The sequence below is a fragment of the Cyanistes caeruleus genome, chromosome 6 (genome assembly GCF_971803275.1).
Source record: "Cyanistes caeruleus chromosome 6, bCyaCae1.hap1.1, whole genome shotgun sequence".
Classification (NCBI taxonomy): Eukaryota; Metazoa; Chordata; class Aves; order Passeriformes; family Paridae; genus Cyanistes; species Cyanistes caeruleus.
In genome coordinates this window covers 57739766-57762196 of record NC_141706.1, presented here as the reverse complement: position 1 = coordinate 57762196, position 22431 = coordinate 57739766, and the positions used below count along the sequence as shown (strand labels likewise).

The 22431-nt window shown below is 38.1% G+C and overlaps 1 long non-coding RNA gene across 1 annotated transcript in view; it reads left to right on the top strand.

The window, feature by feature from the left end:
* Nucleotides 1-22431, top strand: part of LOC111929812 (uncharacterized) — a 173179-nt gene that overhangs the window by 26377 nt on the left and 124371 nt on the right. The window contains exon 2 of the long non-coding RNA XR_015287742.1: nucleotides 13158-13265. This is a non-coding gene — a long non-coding RNA (uncharacterized LOC111929812). The remainder of the gene's footprint in view (nucleotides 1-13157; nucleotides 13266-22431) is intronic.

Below are 22431 nucleotides of genomic sequence, written 5' to 3'. Positions count from 1 at the left end.
CTCTCTATTCCATATGGTCTGGTAAACTGGCATTCTGATTCTCCCATGCAAATAACTGAAGGAAATGGAAAAATAAACTTTAAAAAAATCCTTTTAATAAAATTGATTTCCTAATTTTTGTTCCGATGAGAAACCTGAGTAAAAATGTGGAAATATTAAGTATATAACAAGGGGATGCTGATTTATTTTCTGAAGACATCTGTGATTATTGGGAGATCTGTGATTTAGGATTTTTAACAGGACAGCTAAGTGTTACTGTTTTTTTCTTGTTCATCAGCGGCTGATAAGTAAAGAATGTAACTTGGTAAGGTGTTGCAGGTAAAGGGAATTTTTGCAGTAATGTTTGCATTTTCATTACACTTTCAAGGGATTCTTTAATTTGTACAGAAGAGAACTAGCTACACAAGGACGGCATTCATTGCTACATATGCTGATTAAAAAAAATTGAAAGGAGTAGATTCTTTAGCAGAACTTCAGTGGTGGTGCAGTTAGTTTAACATATGTTCACTCTAAGTTTGTTAGTGTGGAAGATGTCAGAAAAATGAGAAACTTAGAAACCTTGATCAAGGCATCAAGACAATGGGACACATCATTTTGACACTGGAATTTTTATGGATTGCATGAGTCTGGCTATACTCCAGAATTAGTTCCAGGCTGAACTGTGGTTCCATTCTGTATTTTCCTTCATGTTAGAAACCTGAGTAGCGAGTGGTTATTACACTGAACTGTATTACGTGCACTGTTTAAGCACGCTGAGTACAGTACATGATTGTGACTCTATTTTTAAGTACACTTCTCTTTTATGTGTTTTTACTTAGAACGGTTCTGTAGGTTGGTGTTGGACACAACCCGTACACACACAGTGTGTGTGGTTCTAGAAGGGAAGTCACGTTATCTGCCAGTGCTGAGCATAAAGAAGAGGGGAAGTGCTCTCCAAACTGTACAAAAAGAATGTATGAAGAAGCATAATATTTTTACTTTCTTGCCATTGCAGCTTCTGCTTTTATCCCAAGAAAATAAATGATCGGTGCAGATAAGGTGATGGCTGAAATTCTCCTCGTGTTTCCATAGATATGCAGCTTTTTGGCAGAATAGAGCAATTCTTTGTGCAGACAACTGAATCACCAGAACTAGTGGGCTAGATTAATGTGAGGAATTATATTTATTAATGTAAGGAATTATATTTAAATGTCTCTTTAGCTTAGGATATCTTTAGGTGTCACTGGCATTTACCTGCCTTTCCACCTACCTTTTCTCCCTCTATGCCAATCTTTTCTGGGCTAGTTTTTGCTAGTGAAATACCCATAGAACCTATCAGTCTGTTTCTGAGTTTGTGCCACCTGGCTGTGTCCTGACCACATCAATCCCTGTGGGGTTCAGCCCACATCTTAAAACTGAGGGAAATGTGTTCTCATCCTCTTTCTCTTCTGTCTTGCTTGTGGTTACAGAAAAAAAAGTGTGTCGAGAATATGTGTAATTTCATCAGAAAAAGGCCTGTTTTGTGGTGTTGAATCAAGCATTCCTTAGGGGTCTTACCTTTCAATCAGTAGATATTGAGATTTTTTGCCTGTTTTGGTGAATTAAAACATCTTTTCACCATCTTTTCAATGATGTAACACTGTCCAGGGCTACTTGATGCCCTACTTCATATATTCCTGCTGAATTTTCCCCATGCAGTTTCTGGAGGGGTAAGAAAAAGAATGATTTATAGAAAATCTGTCTTAGAATATTTACTACAGAGAAAGGAGAGGTAGATCTAGTCATTAAGACTAATAGGCATCTAGAAAGTGAAATAGTATTTTTTAAAAAGGAAGGAAATAAAAAAGTGTGTGTGTGTGGATGGTGAGCAGGACAGTGGGAACCTGCTCTGGCATCTTGGTGGCTGACTTTCTGCTGGCAGATGTAGGTTAAAAGTCTCTCAGCAGAGGAAGAACAGAAAACCAAGGCTGAGATTGAGCCGTTTGTGAGTGTCTGTCAGTGTGTGCGCACAATCTTATACTGCACTTGTCTTTGTGTTTCCTAATGGCTGGTTTAATTAGCTTCCTGCTTAGTTTGCTGGTGTCTTTGTATTCCATTTCAATGTGCCTAGAGGCCTCTGATTGATTTATGTGTTGCTGCCAGTTTGAGACAGCTAATGTGGTTATCACCTCTAGCTGTTTACCCCACCCTTAAAAAGCTAAATAACTCCAGTGGTTCAGCAGCTGGTTTGTGAAGAGCTCAAATATCAGCTCAGGAGGAGTGAAGGGGACACTTGAGCACAGTAACCTCACCAGCTGTCTGAGGCTGAGCCATCTCTTCTTCTTCATGTGAGCCAGTGTCCCCTCACATGGCACAGACCAGGTACAAAGCAGTTCTGTGGCCCAGGTGCCCTTTTGAATATAGCTTAGATACAAAATAAATAAATGTTATAGTGCTGAAGGCAGCTGTTCTAATATAGCTCATCTGAATTAAAGTGCCTAAACTCTGTGTATAATGAGGAGCCTCATTTGCAGATGCTGAACTGGGAAGCATTGTTAGAACTAGGAAAGCCAGTTTGGAAGTATACCTGGAAACAGGCACCTCAGGAATGTCACTTGGAAAGGAAGACATCAGGGACTGGGATTCAGTTACTTAATTATGTCTTTGCTTCTGGACTGGTTTTTTAGATTCTTTTCATAAGTCTAGGTGGAGAAATATACTCTTTTACAGTACAGAGAATTCCTAATGACTCAAATAAGCCAAGTAATGGGGCATCCCAACCTGTTTGTTCCTGCCCCATTTTTGCAGCTGCCTCCAGCTCATATAGAAAAGAGCAAAGTTCCTCTTAGTTACCCAAATAAAAGTTGATTTCTCTAAGTGCTCACCTACTGCCTAGTAGCTTTTTGCAGTGTGTCTAGAGTTAACTGGCTTAGGGTTCCCATCTTAGCATTGTGATTTATAGACAGAAGAGAAACTTCTGGGTAGAGATGTCAGTAGCATCAATTGCTCTGGGTTTCTGGGAAATGTCTAGCTGATAGAAACTGTGTAAACAAATCTCTATGAAAAGCTATTTTAAATTAGAGTTTACACAGTTGAGGAAAAAACTTATTTTTTCCTTTTTCTGTTCAGGTTAGAATTACAAAGGTAGATGCATATAAATAATGTTTTTCTTTGAAAATTTTATCTAGTTACTTTCCATCTCTCTCCCTTTCTCTTGGGTATGGTCTCCATGCTTATGTAACAGCTCTCAAGAGGAAGCTGCAAACAAGCCCATATGTTGGTTTGTGCCAGCTGTTTTAGTGGAGGCATGCTGGATGTGACTGAGCTCCACCTTCTTTGTTGAGGTACATTATACTAGAGACACCAGAATGTATGGTGCAGTCAGAATGATAGCTGCTTAACCTCTTGGTACTCTTTTCATTAATTCTTTCTTGGATCAGTTATTGTGTTTTGTCTGTCACAAAACTGGGTTGAAAACTGCTCTGGGCATGGAATGTGTCATTCATTTAAACAACATCAAGGGACACTGTTCATGTTTAATTATTACTTTAATGCAAGTGCTAAACTGTTTTCAGTTACATCTAACAAACATGTTTTCTGGGACTGGTTGCTGGCTGACCTCAAGTAAGGGCATGTTAGGCTAAGCCTTGAAATGCTGCATCAAGCTGTCATCTCAAATAGAAGTGAGCTCATTCATCCTCCCGTGAACTATCATATAGATGAACCGATGGAAGCAGGATATATTAACTGCCCACCACAAAGGACATTGCAGTGTGCTGACTTATGATGAGCAAATTCTAGAGTAATCCTATTGATGATACCTAAAAACATCTGCTCACAGTGTTGCAGTAGCTAAGCTAGGAATACTGTGTAGTAGATGAAAGCCACCTGTTGACGAAATCTTTAAAAACAGTATATAAATATTTCTGTTGGTGCTGTTGCATCAGATCTTTTTCAGGATATCCATTATGGCATGACACATTCATTTGGAAATGGTCAGAATATTTATAGGCCCAGTTCCAGTAGAACATGAGCATGTGACCAATGCTCTTACTTTCAGTTGCTCAAAAATTTGATGCAATGTTAGAAGTGAATGTCATGCTAAGTTAACTTTAATGACAGAGAAAAATATATCTAAGTAGATTTTTTTTTTTTCAGAATAAGGTACACGTGGAAAGCAAGGTCTAAGCTGTGTCTATTTGAGAGATCATTCCAAAAGATTAAGAAACAACCACAATACCTAATGACTTGGTAATAGTAATTACCAAGTCATTGGATTTGCTGGGTTTTGACATGCTCCAAATAAATTACTTTTGAGCAATGGATTCTGGGACATGCACAATCACTTCATAGGGCTGGTGCATTCCAGTCTGAAACTAAATCAGAGGGCATGTCCACTTCAACTGACCTACCAGTCACCCTGATATTGTCATTACTCTCTCTTAGCAGTTGACTAATATAATGACAGCACTCCTACAAAGATGCAGACCTGACTTAAAACTTCCTACAGGCATGATCTTAAGGCTTGAGAGACTTGTTTGTTTCTAAGTAACATCTGTTGGGAAAATCCATTATATCTGTCAGTGGATTTGTTTTGACATCTAAGACCAAACTTTCCAGGGCTCTCATTTTTATTTTCTTCCTTCCTGCCTATCTTTCCTGTTTCTCCACTGAAATGATGCTCATCACTGTCCTTTCTTCCTGCCAGTGGCAGTGGGAGCAGTCAGCAGGGCTTGCCTTGACAAGTACCAAATGAAGCTTATATGCGCCAGGAATGTCTGCCTGTGTAAGTGACAGCCACTAGCTTACCAGTTATTGTACCAGAGTCTTTTGAAAGAGAATTTGTAAGTGGGAATGACTGTGAAACCAGTTGTCTTTTGCTGCCCTTAATGTAGAACCATTAAGAGCTTTAAAATTTCAACTCAACTTTTGAGTTTGAAGAAAGCTCTCTTTGTAAATTTCCTGGCCCAGAGTGCTCTTACTTCATGCTCTTGCCACGGTACTCTGTTGGTTTGTCGTGGTTCTAAGGAATAAATCCTGTTTTAAATTTCCTTGGTTTCTTATAACAAAGGGCTTTGGTGGAAAGAAAATCTTTTAATCCTCCCAGCAATAACCTGACACGACCTTCTAAATGCACTATTAACTCAAAAATATTAGCAATATTTTGTAGCTGTCTTAAGAAGAGCTTACAATAGAGATGGACCAAATATTTAGAAGAATAATTATACTTAGTTCTGAGGAAATTAGTATCCATAACACAATTACACATTTAAAAAGGGCTAAATGCTAAAAACTATTTAAAAAGCCAGGCAGTAGGGTATTGTTCAGTAGCACTGGCAAAATACAGACAGTTTTCTGCATGGTCTTTCTAGGCTTGAGATTTCCTGACTGCCTTAGCACAAATTACTTGCCTTTTCTGTGTTCTGTGTTCTTTAGTTACTCCAGTCTGTTTTTCCTTTCCTTCATAAAATGCTTAGCTTTCAGAAGATGTTCAAAACTTTTTTTAATATGCTCAATACGAGGTAGTTCTTAGAAGATCTGCAGGAGGAGACAGTTTTTCTGCAAATCTGGCCTCTCTGCTATGTCAGTAGGCTGCCAAAAGTTGCACACAGCTTAACTATCAAATAGGTGTTTTTGTAAAAATTGAATACTGTTGTACTACAATAATTACATTAACCTAATTTGGAAAGAAAATTATGGCAGTAAAGAATCACAAAGGTAACAATTTAAAATTAGGCATCCAACACTACACTCTGACTGAGGGCAGAGAGATGAACCTCGATGTAGGATGCATAGTAGAAAAATTCAGAGAAAAGTCAGTAGGAAAAGCTAGAGAAAAGAAATTCAAGCTTGTTTTTGGTCTCTTCAGTTAAAATACTTGAATTCAGAGTTAAAATAGGGGTTTGGAGCCTGAAGTTATTTTGTTAGTTTTATGCTTCTCAGATATGCATTTTGGTATGCAGCAAGTAGCAATTGTGCATTTCCTCATAAAAATACTTGCTAAATCTTGCAGCCTTTAGCCATTCTCCATCATGAATTTCTATTAAATATCTGATTTAAACCTAGTGAAGTCAGCGAGAGTCTTTCAATTGCTTCAAGCACAAATTGTGAAATAACAGCTAGATCCATGGAGGGACATGGGGGATATGATGCCCCAAAATAGGATGTGCACAGTTATCCCCTGCTGCTATGTGCCAGCTGGTTGCCTTGGAGCTGGTAATAACCATGCTGTTTCTCTTGAGAGCAGAGTACTCCAAGGGTGGAATTCCCACTTTGAATTCAGATTTGAACCCAGATGAGCAGTTCCAATGGAAGCACATGCTTGGTGCCAGCTTCTTCTCCTGGTGTGAGAATGTTTTTGAGCCAAGAAATTTAACACAGAATCAGTAAGGTGGGAAAGGAGCGCTGGAGGTCATCTAGTCCTACCTCCCTGCTCAAGAAGGGTGCCCTGCAGTGCATTATTCAGGATTGTGTCCAGACAGCTTTTGAATATCCCCAGAGAAGGAAATTCCACACCCTCTCTGGTTAATCTGTCCAACAGAGTAAAGAAGTTCTACCTTATGTTTGGGTGGAACTCCTTGTGCTCTAGTTTCTGCTCATTGCCTCTTGTCGTATTTCTTGCCACCACTAAGCAGAGCCTGCCTCCATCCTCTTGTATAATACAAGGTGGTGTCATGGGGAGGAGAAGTGTGGCAGAAACAGTCAGGTGTGAATTACCTGGGGTCTTTGGTGTCCCACCTTTGCAGCCCAGGCCCTCTGTGATGGCAGAAGAGGTTGGCACTGTGGAGCAGGAGCAGTGGCTCCACTGGCTATAGTAGTGCTGGGTCTAACACAGCATGTCCCTGTTGTGAGCAGCACCGTGGTTGTGCTGTCCCTGGCCCCAGCCGTGATCAGTCCTTCAGCAGCTATCACTTTCCCCCAGAAGCTTTCTGCTTTTCTTTGAGGGTTGTACTGCTGTGTTCATTACCCTCTGCAAACCCCTCTCTAGACTGTCTTCTTATTATCCTGCATGTTATTTTCTTCTGACAAGAAGTAGTTATAACAAGCAAAGTCCAACTCCCGCTTCTGCGTTTGACTCTGGAGGAGATCCCTCAGGCTGCACCGCCCAGTTCCTTCTCCAACCTTGTCATGCTGATTCGTGTTTTAGCCTGTAGCTTCTATTGTTATATTTATTGCTAAACAAAAGGAGTATTTTCTTGCTCCCTCACTTAGACTGAGTAGAAGATAGTTATGTCCACCAGCTACCATGAGCTTCGTGGCTGCTGGCTGCTCAGAAAGCTTGCTTGCTGAGCACCACCTCATCTCCAGCAAGGCAGCATGCAAAAAGCCTGATGGCCTGGCAAATTCAGTAATTTTATCCAAGCCCATATGGATCTTATATTATTCATGGCTTCTGATGGGGTGCATATTCCTCACTGATTTAGTGGTTGACTTGTGATGTTTTTCGATGAGTCAAATCTCTGTAATAGTGACACTACATCCATGTATGTGGTAAATTGAAAGAAAACAGATGTCTATAAAAATCACTGAGTCTGATTTGGAACGATGAACAGTATTGTGATTAATCATAGCTGTACAGCTCATGTGTAGTATTTTTACAGGATGGGATGGAAATTGCTTGTTTCACACCTATATGATTTCTATCTTAATATTTGGACTCAGTCAAATAAAGTTAAGTATTGGACTGTTTATCTGGGGAGAAATGGCACAATTACTAGTGAGTTTTCAAACTTCTAGTACAGTCATGCAACCTTGAATTCACTTCAACATTGATTTTTTTTTCTGGCATTATATGCACTGTGCTTATATGTAAAAGGAAACAAACAGTAGCTAATAAGTGTCATCTACAAATGTGGCAAGAGAGTGTAGTAGCGGTTGCTCCCCAATAGATTTCTCCCAATAAAACATAAATGTTCTTAGCTTTGTTCTTACAAGTTGCCTGAGACCAAAGCTAAAACATTTGCTGAACTCTAGATTAAGGACAGAATCCTAATGCAGATTTAATCAGACACTCTGAAGCACAGAGTTACAAAATTCCTGAAATCAGAAGGCAAAGAATTTCGCAAAAATAAGCATCAGCCAAGTCCTATTCCTGTAAGACTGGAGGTTGAATAATGGAAGAGCAGTGGAGAAGAAAGTAATAGCTGAACACAGAAAAATGAAAGGTCTGACCCTATGAACTAGCTTTAAGGTCATGAACAGGATCTTACAAAATCAACACAAATTCATTACTGGAAGAAGCTAGAATAAAATCTTAAACACAGGGCAAGTGTGATGAGTCAGATCTGGTCAAGTGGTGTATACGTGCAAAATTCTGAATAAAAATAATCAAATTAACATGCAGTGAAGAGAGAATTTCCATAATGAAGCCTGTAGTTTCCTGAAGAGACTTCTCTAGATTGCTAAGCATGGTTTGGACAAGTCACAAGACAAAAGAACTCCTGTTTTTTTGCAAGGCTCTCTGTGCTCTATAACGGGATTTTGGGAGATGGAGAGGCAGTTTACAGTGCAAACATATTCTTTTGTTGGATTACTTTCTTTGGTTTCAGGATTGAGGAACTCTCATATTCTGTGGAACCCTCTTAAAACCTTGTCCTTTGGCTTAAATAAAGACTATAGAATGTTCTAAATGCAGTAATGAGGAGCTGGGTTTTGTTTTGCAGAAGAACATAAGATGTTTGTTGGTAAATGGACACTGAGTATAGGTGTTAGATATCTTTCAGTTTTTTGTACTACTTTTTGAAAGGTGATATTTCTCTGAATAATGTGAGAAGGCTTGGAACACTGATTTATTCCTGTTGGAAAATCATTCTGCAAATGACTCCAAATTGCAGTAATTTAGAAATCTTGAGGTTCTTTCTATATTTGGATTTGTACATTCTGCAAGCTTTTAGTACAAATATATGAATCTTTGGTAATTACTTTAATTCTTGAATAGAACTTTAACTGAAGTAAATACATGAATGTACCTTACAGGGCTCAGGCTTTGTGAGACATTTCTGCTAAATCGGCTTATGAATTTCCTTTTGATGAGCTTAATTGTTGACAGATTTTTCAAAAGCCAACAACAGCTTGCTTTGCTAGCTAGTATTCACATGAACTGGATAGTCTTGTGAAGTCCTTTATGCAATTTGCATAATATTTTCCTTTTACTGTAAGATGAAGTGAAATCCTTTGTAGCGAACCTAACAATGTTAGACATTGTAAAAATATCAATCCAAATAAAATTTAAAAACCAGAAAAATTACCCTCCCAGTCTGTTCTTCAACATCTCAAAATATGCACAGTAAAAAATAGTTTTTTTTTTAAAAAAAATATTTTTCCCTCAGACGGCTGTTTGGAAAAAGGTCCTAGATATGAGGTGATATGAGATCTCCTAATGAAGATAAAATGAAGATATTTTGCTAGTTTCTTCAGCAGTCCTGTCAATGTAATTTTTATTTGAGATCCCTTGAGTCAGAATGCATTACATATGCTAATCTATTCATTAAACTGGCAAAATAAATGAGATATTTTGTCCATCCATGTAAAAGAGATAGATAAATTCTGCATCATATCTACCCAGAAATATTTGTTGTTGGTAGCTATAATCTGGAATTTCTGTCTTTGGATTCCACTGTCTGGAAGCATAGGTGGGAAGGTAATGAAATGTGAGCTAAGCAGATAGAATCTCTGTCCATAATGATGCTTATGGATATCTGAATGAAGTGGAGCATGTAGAAGCATCAAAAATAACAGACCCTGTTTTTCTCCAAACATTTCTGAAGAATTCTGTTCCGTTAATAATGCCCTAAAAGTAATAAAGACTGGGATCTGTGGATTCTAGCCAAATGAGGCCACATCCTACAGTCCTTGCTTTGTCTTACTGGACTAAATGTCCCATGTACTCGTGGTAAGATGGGGATGAAGGATTGAGTAAGGGTGGCAGGATGGGAAATGGTTTGTCACCTCCGAGACTGCGTTTGCAAACTGCTGGAACCACAAATGAGCTCAGTGTTTAGCAAGATGGTGGATGCCAGCATGAAGCTTGGAAGTGCCAATTTTAATTAAAAACTGCATTTTCAGATCAGGTTCCTAGTTAACAATGTGTGGGAAATTCTTCCCACCATGTAGGATTTCTGAATGCTGTATTGACTGTCAAGATGGGTACAGCTTCTCCTTCCACAAAAGTCCTGCTACCATCATCTTCCCTGCCACCTCCCCCTGCCAGAAGAAAAAGACTGCATTGTTTGTGGAATGTCTCCTGGTTCATGTCCTGCATTTAGGCCAGAATAGACAGATTTTATTTTGTCCTTCCCATCCCCCTTTCTTCGCTGTTAACAATGGAGTGAACACATGAGATTAACATGGCTCTTGACATGGCTCAGTTGTTTGCCATTTGGAAACTACCGATTTTTTGGTTGTATAATTGTAGGAGGAAAAAAAAAAGTATAAAAAGATTCAGTCATTTTCTGTTTATTCCAAAGACAGGGAGAACAGAATACTAGGGGAGGGAGAACAGAATACTAGGGGAGAGATGAGGGAAGCCAACAACAAAAAACAAATTAGTTTAAGAACCAGCATGTTCCCCCTACTTTAAGGAACACAGTAAACATTTCAAAAGTGCCTGCCAGCTCATTATCTAACCCAGTCTTCACTGACTTCATGAAAAACAGCAGCAGTTAAGCAATGTTTGCCAAAAGCAAATTTGGGTACATGCATTGCTAAAAAGATGTGGCATCCGCTCTGTACAGGTTCCTTAATCTGCCACACAGGGGCAAATCAACATTTAATCATTATCGTTTCTCTCTGTTGTTTAGTCCTTTCATGATTGCTCTTCTAGTCTGTTTTGATCATTGTTTATCCAAAACTGTGGTATGACGTATGATTTGAATTGTTAGCCAAAAACAAACCTCTGCAAGCATTTAAATATGCAGAGATAGCTTTGGTTAATATAATCTCAAATTTGATATCTGTTTGCAAGTATCTTTCTTACAAATCTTATTGTTTAAAAAAAAATCTTAAATGGATATGGAATATTTATTAATTCCTTTTTTAAATTTAAGATTTAATTTGTCATTAATTTCATATATTTTTAAAAGCTAGCTTTGTTTTCTAGTTCAGGAATAACACGGGTATTTTTCTTATTCACTCAGTTTGGTGTGGCATATGCAGTTTACAGTTACATTGTTAAAAATACTGTGACAAAGCATTTGAATATGCTTTATATTCAGGTATTGCCATTTATTGTGATAACAAATGATACAGCATATTTCATTAGTCATTCCTTATAAGTAAACTACCCATTCCTTAGTAAATACATTTCTGTTTGTTCAAAATGTAGAAGTTTACAAATATTTTGAATCATATTGAACTTTGTTTCCTTTGGGAGCAACTCTTACTCGAGAAAGGCAAGCATTTATTGGACAACTGTTTTACTAAGTAACTTAAAGGAAGGTTCCCTTCAGAAACCATACAGAATTTTCCCGAGTCCTCACATTTTCTGGTGTGCATGTTTGGGTCCTGTGAGCACTGATTTCGTTTATCTTAGGTCTCTGCCTTCAAAATTATCCAGTCCTTTCAGTAAGCTTTATTTTGCTTTGGAATCTATGTACTCTTCTGCCATATCTTTAAAATTCAGAGTTGCTGTGCAGCTCTGATCATTAGTTTTTCTATTCCACTTATAGTACATCATGCTCTTTTTTTATGAGCAAAGAAAAATGCTTGTATACTTGTTTCTTACATACAAAATTTCTGGGTTTTTAAAAATTTTTATTTTTAAAAAACCAGAAACCCTCTGATTCAGAATTTCTTAATGGAATGGGGAATTCTCTTGGTAGAAAATAATGCCACTTGCTTATGTTTTTGAAATATTTATCTCATTTTCCCATGGGGAGAAAGAAAACAGCTGGTGAAATTAGGATTTCAAAATGGGGAAAAAAATAAATAAACACCCATTTAACATTTTATCAAAAGCTGGAAAATGCTAGTAAAATTTATCTTTGCTAATTTTCCCCTTCCTCAAAAATCCCTCTTGTTGTTGAATTTGTAAATCTTCATGAAGATCAGTTGACAGAATGCAGACTGGTTTTTTTTTTTTTTTTTTTTTTTTCATGGGTGGGATGTGTTTGATTTTTTTAGGTGGTTATGTCCAAACCAGAGTATATCAATATGTTCTAATATTTATTTCAGGCTTTTCTTTGTGAAGCAGAATTGCTTCACTCCCGTGGTGCAGTTACTTCAGTCAGTGCAGTGCAATCTGGGAAGGACATTGACATGGAAAATCAAGGTGTTACATTTCAAAAGCAGTTTTTAAACAACAGGATGAAGAGCATTAACATTGTCAGTCAAAATAACTGCACCTTAGCTATTAGTGTTGATGGGGGAAATGTCAGTGGGAGAGTATAAGAGGAGCAGTACATGCTTGGACCAAAGGTCTCAGCACATTTTTCTTGACTGCAGGCAGCAGAAGGTGCTTGGGGAGAAACCAAAGAAGCAGGACAAGTACAGAGTGATTCTTCCAGCTTCTGACACTCGGCAGTTTTGGGACTCCCTGTGCTGAAGTTGCATCTCAAGCATTGTTTTTATGAACCACTGAGTGAGGAAGCAACAATAGGAACAATGGATCACTGTTCAGCATCAGTGGCAACTGCACTTAGAAATAAGTAACAGTGCCACTTCAAAATGCTTGACATGGACAACAGAGACAGAAGAGCCAGGAAATTATGGTAGTGCTAAAGCCACACCCACGGCCAGAGGCAGCATCTCACAGCTCCTCTAAGTTGTGAACGCCTTGGGAGCTGAGAGTCCCTACCATGCAGAGAGGTAGGAGCCAAGCTCATCATTATATAATGCAGCAACTTCTACCCATGTGCTTCCTTAATGGGATATGGTGTCTTGTTCTTCAGTGTAGGGTTTCCTGCCTGTGTGTTTCTGCTGAGATTTTTGGTGAGAGCTGGCTGACTTTGCCTCGTACCAATACATGATGCTACCAGTCAGTCACCTGATCTCTTGCAGTTGACTTCTGCATTCTCTTGGAGTTACTGTCTCATTCTCTAGCTCCTGATCAAGGATCTGCCTCATGTAGGATGAAAGCAATCCCATGTCTTTTCCTCTGGCAGGTCTCTTTGCAGCCTCCCCAATAGGCAGCTCTGTGTAAGACTTCCAGCACAATGCTTGCTTACCCTAATATGTGATCAGCTGTGTGCTTCTTTCCACAGAAAATCTTTTGGAAAATGACAGTGTCTGAAGAATAATGGGAATTCAAAGTCTGGCTCCAAATTTCCTTGTGAATCAGTCTGCTTCTCTGCATCTGCAGAATGGGACAGGTGGGTTGCTGCAAAGAGCTTGGGAAGCCCCTCCTCGGTGAGCCCCACTGTTAGCCAGTCTCTTGACTCTGCATGAGGCAGTGACTCCTGCTGAGTTCCTGCAAGTATTTGGCCTGCAGCACTTCTCCCTGCAGAGTGGCAACATGCTGGGACACAAAATAGAAGGTCCTGTCCTGGTGTGAGCCCTGCACAGAACAGGAGGGCAGTTGTGATGGATAGGAACCGAGCTGTATTGGTGTTGTGGGTAGTTCCTGCTGTGTTTTGGAGACAGCATGTGTACGTTTGAAGTTTTCTTGGGGATGCAGGGTAATGTGCCAACACAGGTTTTTGAATAGTTCCCTGGTGCAAAAATAGCCCCATTCATTGCAGCAGATGGCTCTGAGTGTAACCCTGCTGCTGGACCATCATCATCTGCAGGCACAGCTCTTCCTTGTTTTAATTTTGCTCTCACAAGAATGTTACTGAACCCCATGAAAATTTTGCTTTTGTAAGGACTGTGTTAAATCATCAAAAAATGTCAGGAGCTGAGACTGGACAAGAATGAAAATCGTAACAGTGTCCATAGAAATAACAAGCAAAACAAGTTTTTCCCTGTCACCTGTCTCCCTTTACTTGAAATTGAGATGCTGTGAATGGCAGGCCTTGTTTCCTCTTGCAGTATGATTATTTTTACTATATCCTTTACCTTTGTCGTTTGGAAAGAGCTAATAAAAACAAAACTCTGCCTCACATTTTTGCTTGAACATAAACTGGGACATTTTAACAGAATAACTTTAAATAATTGCTTACTTTTACATGGATCATGGCCAGTTGTCAGGGCTACAGCTATATGGCTAAACTCCTATAGTTTTAAATGAGAATTTAGGGGTCAATGTTTTTGAAAGTGTGAGAAGGATGGCATTGCTGCAAAGCAGGTATGCTGCCCACTTTGCCTGAGAGAACTGCAAGACTGAAAATACAGCTGATGTAGGTCAGTCCCAGGGAAGTGGCAGGGCACAATCTGTGAATAACATTGATGTTATTCATGTGAAGAGAGTTTTTCTCTATTTTTTTTTTTTAATGGATAAACTTTTACTATCTTCTAAATTTAGACTCTTACACTCATTTCTGCAAAGCCAGAGCAGAACCACACCCTTCTAAAGCTCTTCTTCTGAGGAGCTATTGCATTAAATCATTGTGTGTCTCAGAGGGCTCAGTCAAATGAGGACAAGATTGCAGGCAGGTGCAATTTCCTTTTAGAAAATTGATAGATGGTACTTCTGCATTCTGTAATGTGTTGGTTTTAGTCTTCACAAAATACAGCTTACATTCTGTTATAGCTAGTAACAAATCACACATCTGGAACAAAGAGGAATGTAGCTGAGCAATATATTATATTTATCTGCAATCTGGTTCAGATCCCCTGGTTCCTTTCAATTTTTACTGTGCAACAAATGTACTCCCAGTCTTCATTTTATCACTTGTTACAATGTTTAACAAAGGTCATTGTGACCCAGAGGAAGCTTAAGAGGAAAGTGTTATGGTGGATCTTGGAAATGGAGTTTAACTATGATGATGGTGGGCATGAAGCCAAGCCCAGCTCTCCTGCGTGTATTTAATTTGCGCTCTTTATTTTTCCTTATGTTGGGCTGGATTCAATCATGCAGCCACAGATATGGATGAGGCAGAAACGTTCAGTAATTAGTACATTTTTCTTCTCTGATGCCTTTTTTCAAAAGAATACTTTAAATTGTTTACTTTTTCTGAGGTTGGATTGTTGAATTAATAACAAAAATGGAGCCACCGTTGAAAAGAAGTCTTCCAATGAATGCCTAAAATATTTTATTCTGTGCTTAGTAGCCCCCATCTTGTCAAATCTAGTGACAAATTTTCTTTTAATGGGGATTTACTTGCCTAGGTCACTAAATTCAACACCATAATGTCCTTGTTTTTTTAATTTGTGATTTTATCAGTTTAGATATTGCTTGCTTAAAGTCTGCCTTATTAGGCTGGTGCAGAGGAAATTATTTTTTTGTGGTTCAGAAATGCCAAAGCTGTCCTGATTTCCCAAATATTCAGATATAAGTAATTGCTCATATTATTAAAATTTATTAAAAATTATCTCAGAGAGACTTGTGCTATGCTTTGCAATATTTTTGCAACAGTAAAGAACAGTAGAGAATGTAGCCTCATAAGGTAGGCATTTAAATGTGTCTGGTCACATTTATAGCTGTTAGTGCTTCTGACTACAAAACAGTCAGAAGATTAATTTCTAAGAAATTATTAGAGCTTTGGTGTATCACATAGTTTAGAAAAGCTTTCCCAAGTTATTTTAAAGGGCAGCATCATGTCTTGCATGGTTTTGTCACATGCACAGTTTTTACTAGCTCTGCAAGACAAGCTCTGTGTTTATCAAATTGTTCATTCTCAGATGTTACTAATTTATGGATTACTGTACTGTTGGATTGATTATGATTTCTGCTTCCTTTGAGAGAGAAATAACCTGCAGTGCCTCAAAAGTGTGCATTCAGGAACATGGCATGCATAAATTATATTGTGTCCACTGAAAAATGTTCATGTCTTTGAAACATAATCAATTTTCTGCCTTTTCTCCAGCTGCACTCAGAGCACTTTCTCTATTCTTCTGTTATTGTTCCTGTAGTGAAGTAAAGGGAGAGGCAGTGGCACTTGGATATATTTAATATATTCAGTTTTTTATCCTGTGCCCATTTGGTGTAAATATCCTGCATTTCTGTGTTCTTTAATATTTGCAAATATATATATATATATATATATATATATATATATATATATATATATATATATGGATTACTTATTTTTTCCATGAGTTCTCTAGTGCTATAAATAATACCTGAGGTTTTACATCTGTGCAAAGTCAAAAGACAAGATCTAAAAAGTCAAACATAAAAGCTCAGATGAGCTAATAAACCGGTTTTAACTTTTCTTTTTTTTTTTTTTTTGTGAAGGTAGGAGTTACCTTTGCAAAGAAAAGTCTTTCAGTGATTAAGTACTTAATTTTTGTTCTAAATGTAAATATTCTTGTTTTGCTTCTAACTGCATCATATACATCTTCTTGCATAGGAAATGCACATACTGCTGTTGCTGACATAGTCTTGTAGTGTATTGTAAAAAAATTGTAGGTTTTCATGTCTTTCTGTGATGATATTCTTCCTATCCATGCACTTAGTTCTGATCTGATGTATATTCAGTCAGTGGAAGGCCAAAATCCCTTTAGAAAGACATTAGTCACATTAAAATTTGTTACCAAGCTGTTCACAACAGCTACAAGACATGTGTATCAAATCAAAGTATATTAGTAATATGTTTTCAGTATGCTTTCATTTCCTACCTCCCTCCTACCATTGTGTATTGGGCTACAAAAACAGCTGTTGTCTCTAATCAAAGTAAGAAAATGTAGTATTCATAGTTTCAGGATGCCATGAGCAATGAACAGTACATTTCCTGTGGTTGTGTGATTAGTTTGTACTAAAGTATATTACAAATGTAGCTCTAACATTGTCTTCAGTTAAGAAAAAATAGGAAAATATATCAGACCTTTTATTTGTCAGAATCACACTGAGTAAAAGTTTAACTATTGTGTCAAGGCTATCTTCTCAACAACACAACAGGCAAACTGAAGTGAATTAGAGAACAAAGTACAAATGTGCTTGCAAGCAGTGTTTCCATGAGATAATTCACATTTCACTGTGTACTAATGGGATGCCACTGTGCCACTTGGCTGGTAGGTAAGGGAGGACGAAGCATGTTGTAGCATACTTCCCTCATGGACTCATGGCCCTTTCCTCACATGTTGCAAAATCCAAATCCAGCTAATTTCTGCCTGTTTTAAGTATAATTACCCCTGTTTCAAGCAGTGCATACAATTAAAAATGTTAGAATTTCACTTGTCTGTGAGTGAACTGCCCAGTGTGTTGGCCATTCTGACCATGGTAATCAAGGTGGCCATCTCACAGAAGTCACCTCTGGTCAGCCAGCAAAGTTGCTGTGTAGTAAAGAGACTATAGAGACAAACATAGGCCCTGTTAAGGTCAATGATGGTTTTACTGTTGACTCTGATGGCTTCAGAATTTGTAAAAATTATTTCAATATGTCCAAAGATCTGTTTTCTCAGAGCATTATGTGCAAATGGGTCTCTTCTGCAGTGGCACTGTGACCTGGGACTTGGGATGAGGGATTTTGCAAAGGGCCAAGAGCAGCTCATTAAAAACTTCCTTTCTGGACCATAGAAACCAACAGGCATTTCTGAAAATACCAGTAAGAAGATGAATCATCTTATCTGGTTTATCTTATTCTGATTAAGTATTTAAGAATTTATCTCTAAATATGCCAATTCTTTTAACTGACACATCACCACACTGGTTTAGTAGTACAGTCACATTTTATTATCTTGCATGATTCTGTGGAAAAAACCCCTTTAAAAACTTTATTTAAAATATCATTAAATCATTTAAAATGGTTTTTTTTTTCTATTATTATTTTAAATGCCAGAACAATCATGGAAAAATTTTAATCTTATTAAGGAAGTATATATTAAAAAATATTAATACTTTTCTTCTGCTTGTTAAAGCAGTATTAAAACAGGGTGTAAATGTGTTTGTAGTTAACTCCCAGAGGACTTGGTGACAGAAGAAATGTCACGCTCTCTTGTCCTTTTTAGGAAGGTGACCTCTATCAGATGTAAGCTCAGAAATGGCAATTGCCATTCACGTAAATGACTAGCAGGTTTATCCTGGCTTTCTCTGGGGCCATCTTGACTTTTGGCAAGAGGCAAAGAGCAGGACTATAAGAAAATAGTAGCTCTCATGGGAACAGTAAAAATATGTTCGTATTGTTTAATTCTTTCATAACATGCTAAATGAATTTATTTGTTGAATCTTTTAAAGTATTATGCCATTGGGGAATGTGTTTTTCATATAGCAGTCTTATAAATATATATAAAGTTTTAGGGAGAACAGTAACAGAGTAAACATCACTGCTTATCCACGTTGGGTGGCTGGGAGACATGAGGCTCGATTTTTTGCTGCTTTACATATTGCATAGTAAATTGGCATCAGTGCAAAGTGATCTTATCTGTACATTTTGCAAACTTTTTGCTCAGATGTAGACAGCTGTAAAACATTCAGGATTGTGGAGTAGCAGATTCATGTGGTGCATAAAGTCTTGCAAAGCATCCTTTTATAACACTTATCGTTTAGTAGATGCTTTTGACTAGGTAGATACTTTTGACAGTTTTCATGTTTGGTTCAAAACACATGGTTCAACTCTGTTTCTTCCAAGCCACCATTGGATATACTTGTGATTAGGCCATTAATTTTGAGAGACAAATTAAATTTAATCTTCAGTCAACCCGTTTTTCAGTTGGATTATTTTAATAGGGGGACCTTATTATTTAAATTGAAGGGAAACATATTCTCTGTTCAATATACCATGGATAAAAAAGAATATCTCAGTTTTGTTCCCCATTGTTCTATTGATCATTCATAAGGCAATATCTTCAAAATGCCAATACTGCAAGAAAAACTACAACTGTTTGGAGAGGTACAACATTAGAACCATGTATACTATAAATGATTCTCTTCTGTTTATGTGGAGCACTTTTTGATCTCTAAATCTGTACATGTTAAAGAGGAAAAAAAAAAGCCAAGCCAGATTTTTCCAGATGGTTCGTTATTTTTACCCATTACCAGGAGCATCTTCTGTTTTGTACCATACATCTTGACAGGTATTTTGAAGAGAGAAAAACAACAGAACAACTGAAAGCCTTTGCAGCTGTCCAGTTTTTCCAGATACCCTCTGTCTGTCCATTTATCATCTCTTAGATATTTCTGACTTGCAATACATATCTAGATATAGAGAAAGCCAGGATATCAAGCATTTTTATGAATACTGCAAATATCAGAGTTAACCTGTGGGTCAGAAATACTTCATTTATTTGGAAACAGGAAGAGGCTTATGCTTGGACACAGATTGGCAGGTTTCCCTTAGAATCAATGGATCTCTGCCAATATATGCCATGCTTCTTATTTGCAAAATATGTCTTACTGAATCTACTGATGATCCTTTCCAGCAGATGCCATCTTTTTTATTTCTGTTTGGTATTGTCATGAATTGAATGTAGCAATGGTGAGAGTCATAGAAAAGACGTTGCATACTTTAAATTCAGGAAAAAGAATCTTATAAACTAACAGACTGAAATTAGAAGGACCTATTCCTTATACAGCAGTGAATTTAACTCCTGACTTTTTTTCCCAGACAATTAACATACTTATTTTCCTCTACTAGAGCTGATAACAAACTAGAATTAGCCTGCATCTAGAAATTCCTGAGTGTATTTGCCACCAGCACAAGTCCACCATGGCCAAACTAGGGCTTTTTAATTTTTAACCCAAGCCTTTTCTTTTATGTCCTTACTTGATCACCATCTTTCCTACTGTTCAGGCTTTTGACCTGGAAAGTCATATCCAACAGAGCTTTCTTCTAAACCATCACTTTCAGATCTTCATGCCTTTCTTTATGGAATTATCTAAGATCAGCTATTCTCCTTTATCTGCAATCATCCAGATGTCTCCTAACAAATGTGAGCAATTTTGCTTTGATTTTGTGGTCTTTTGTATTTTCAGCTTCACCTTCAGATGCTATCTCCAATCTGGCCTTCCATTTTACAACTGATGCCAACCTTCATTTCTAGGTTTTTATTTCATGCAGTTACCTTTGTGCTTTTCTTTTTACCACTCCTAATGCTTGAGAAGAATTTCCTGTAATCAGCCACTAAACAAATATGTAGTCTTTACGTTGTAAAACTTTTCTTTTTAGTTTTTCTAATGGCTAAAGGAAACCTTGGCAAAAATTAGGTATGTAGTGGTTGTTCTGTACAGGTTGGAGTACCCGGTGCTGAGTTGTTGCCTTTGGTATTTGCTTCTCAACTGTTCTATGCCAATAATGTAATTTCATTGTGACAAAGTACGTATGTTTTGCTTATGTTACCACAGAGCCCAGCACAAAGGAATCTTCATCCCTAAATAGCGTTACTAATCACGAAGCAAGGTTAGAGAAGCCACAGCATTTTAGGAACTTTCAAAGTGCCAGTCCTCACTGATTCTGGGCATGTGTCCTGCAGGAGACATCAGCCTGGAGAAACCTCCAGTGAGCATCTGCTGCCTCAGCTTCTGTTGGAGGGACGGTAGATAAGTATGTCACAGAGCACTTGTATTATATTGGCTATCTTCAGCACTAGGGCTTTAGGTCATATATAAAAAGAAGTTCAAAAGGACTGTGGAAGCACACTGACAAAATCCCTGATAATAGAGTTGTGGGTTCTCTGAGAGACAGGCATCTGAACATCTGGGAAAGAATGCTAGTGGATTATTTGCAACTTCAGGAGGAGAAATCCTGCAAAAATATAGGTACACATTCAAAATAAAAGTGGAGTAAAATTAGGATTAGATAATTCTTAGCATGGTTTGGGATCACTGGTGTTCAGCTGATGAAAAATATGTGCTCCAAAAATAACAAAGCTAACCTCAAGATTAGACTATGCTGCAGGGAACCCAGAAAAGTATCCCCATTTTAAAGATCAGAGATGACAAATTTCACTTCATGTTTTCTCATTCCTTGCTGTGGAACTGAAATGCTAGGTCTTTATAATAGGAATGTTACCTGCAGATGAACTTTGTGTTTTTATAAATAATAGATGCTTTTATGCCAGGTTTTGTGGTTTTTTGCTACCCAGACAAATGCTCACCTGGGGATAAAACCTCTCTAATACTAAAACCAGACAAATTCAAGAGCCTGAAAACCAAAGGCAATACCAAAGAAACGAGGAGGTGAGATACTGAGAAGAGAAGCAATGGGCAAAGAATGCTGAGAGGAAGAAAAAAAAGATAGAAGTCAGAAGCCCTGATAAGTTGAGAAGTTGGTTTTCTGAAGAAAGGGGGCTAAACAGGAACTTGAATACAGATGGTAAGATGTTACACAAGATGGGAATGAGTGATAATGGGAGAGAGAAATGGGAAGAGCATGGTGCTTATTTTTCTTTTCCAAAATGTCTATTTCTAGCCTTTCAATAGCCATGATAATGAACTTCTGTTTTGGGTAAGCTGCTGCAAGTCATCCCCTTTCACTCATAATAAATCCCCATCTTTATAGGAAAATGTCACTGTTTCCACAACAGACATAAAGTGTGTAATCAAGCTCTCAAGTAGTAGCATACTGGAGATTATAACAACATGTATGCTTCTTCAGGAACATGAATCTGTTGGTATTTTCCCGTGGTCTAGAAAAAGCAGTGGCTAAAAGGAGAATTTGTTTTTTCAAACTGTGGAGCAAAGGGTATGATGTTGCAGAGTAAAACACATTGCTTATATTCAAGAAACTTTAAAAATACTGTAGAATGCAAAAGAAAACCACCTTTTCCTCAGGACTTGCAATGGCTTTGCATTTGTTCTGGTTTATAATAGAATCATAAAGTTGTTTAGGTTGGGAAAAAAGTTTAAGATCATTGAGCCCAGCTGTTAACCCAGCACTGCCAAGCTGGTTGTCCCTAACTAGCACACCTACATGTCTTTTAAATACCTCCAGGGATGGTGACTCTACTACTTCACTGGGCTGCCTGTATCAGTGCTTGACAACCATTTCTGTAAAGAGATTTTTCCTAATATCCAATCTCATCCCCCACTGGTATAACTTGAGGCTATTTTCTCTTGTCCTATCTCTTGTAACCTGAGAGAAGAGACCAATCCTGTACCTGGCTACACCCACCTGTCAGGTGTAGACAGCAAAAAGGTCCCTCCTGAACCTCCTTTTCTTCACACTAAACAACCTCACATCCCTCAGCTTCTCCTCATTAGACTTGTGCTCCTTCTCCTTCTCCATTGCCCTTTTCTGGACGTGCTCCAGCTCCTCAAATCTTTTTTGCAATGAGGGATCCAAAACAGCATGGAATTTGAGATGTGGCCTCACCAGTGATGGTATGGGGGGGATTGTTACTGCCCTGGTCCTGCTGGCCACACTATTGATGACACAGGCATGGATGTCATTGGCCTTGGCCACCTGGGCACACACTGGCTCATGTTCAGCTTCTGTAAACCAGGATCTCCACGTCCTTTTCTGCTGGGCCATTTTTCAGCCACTCTGTCCCCAGCCTGCA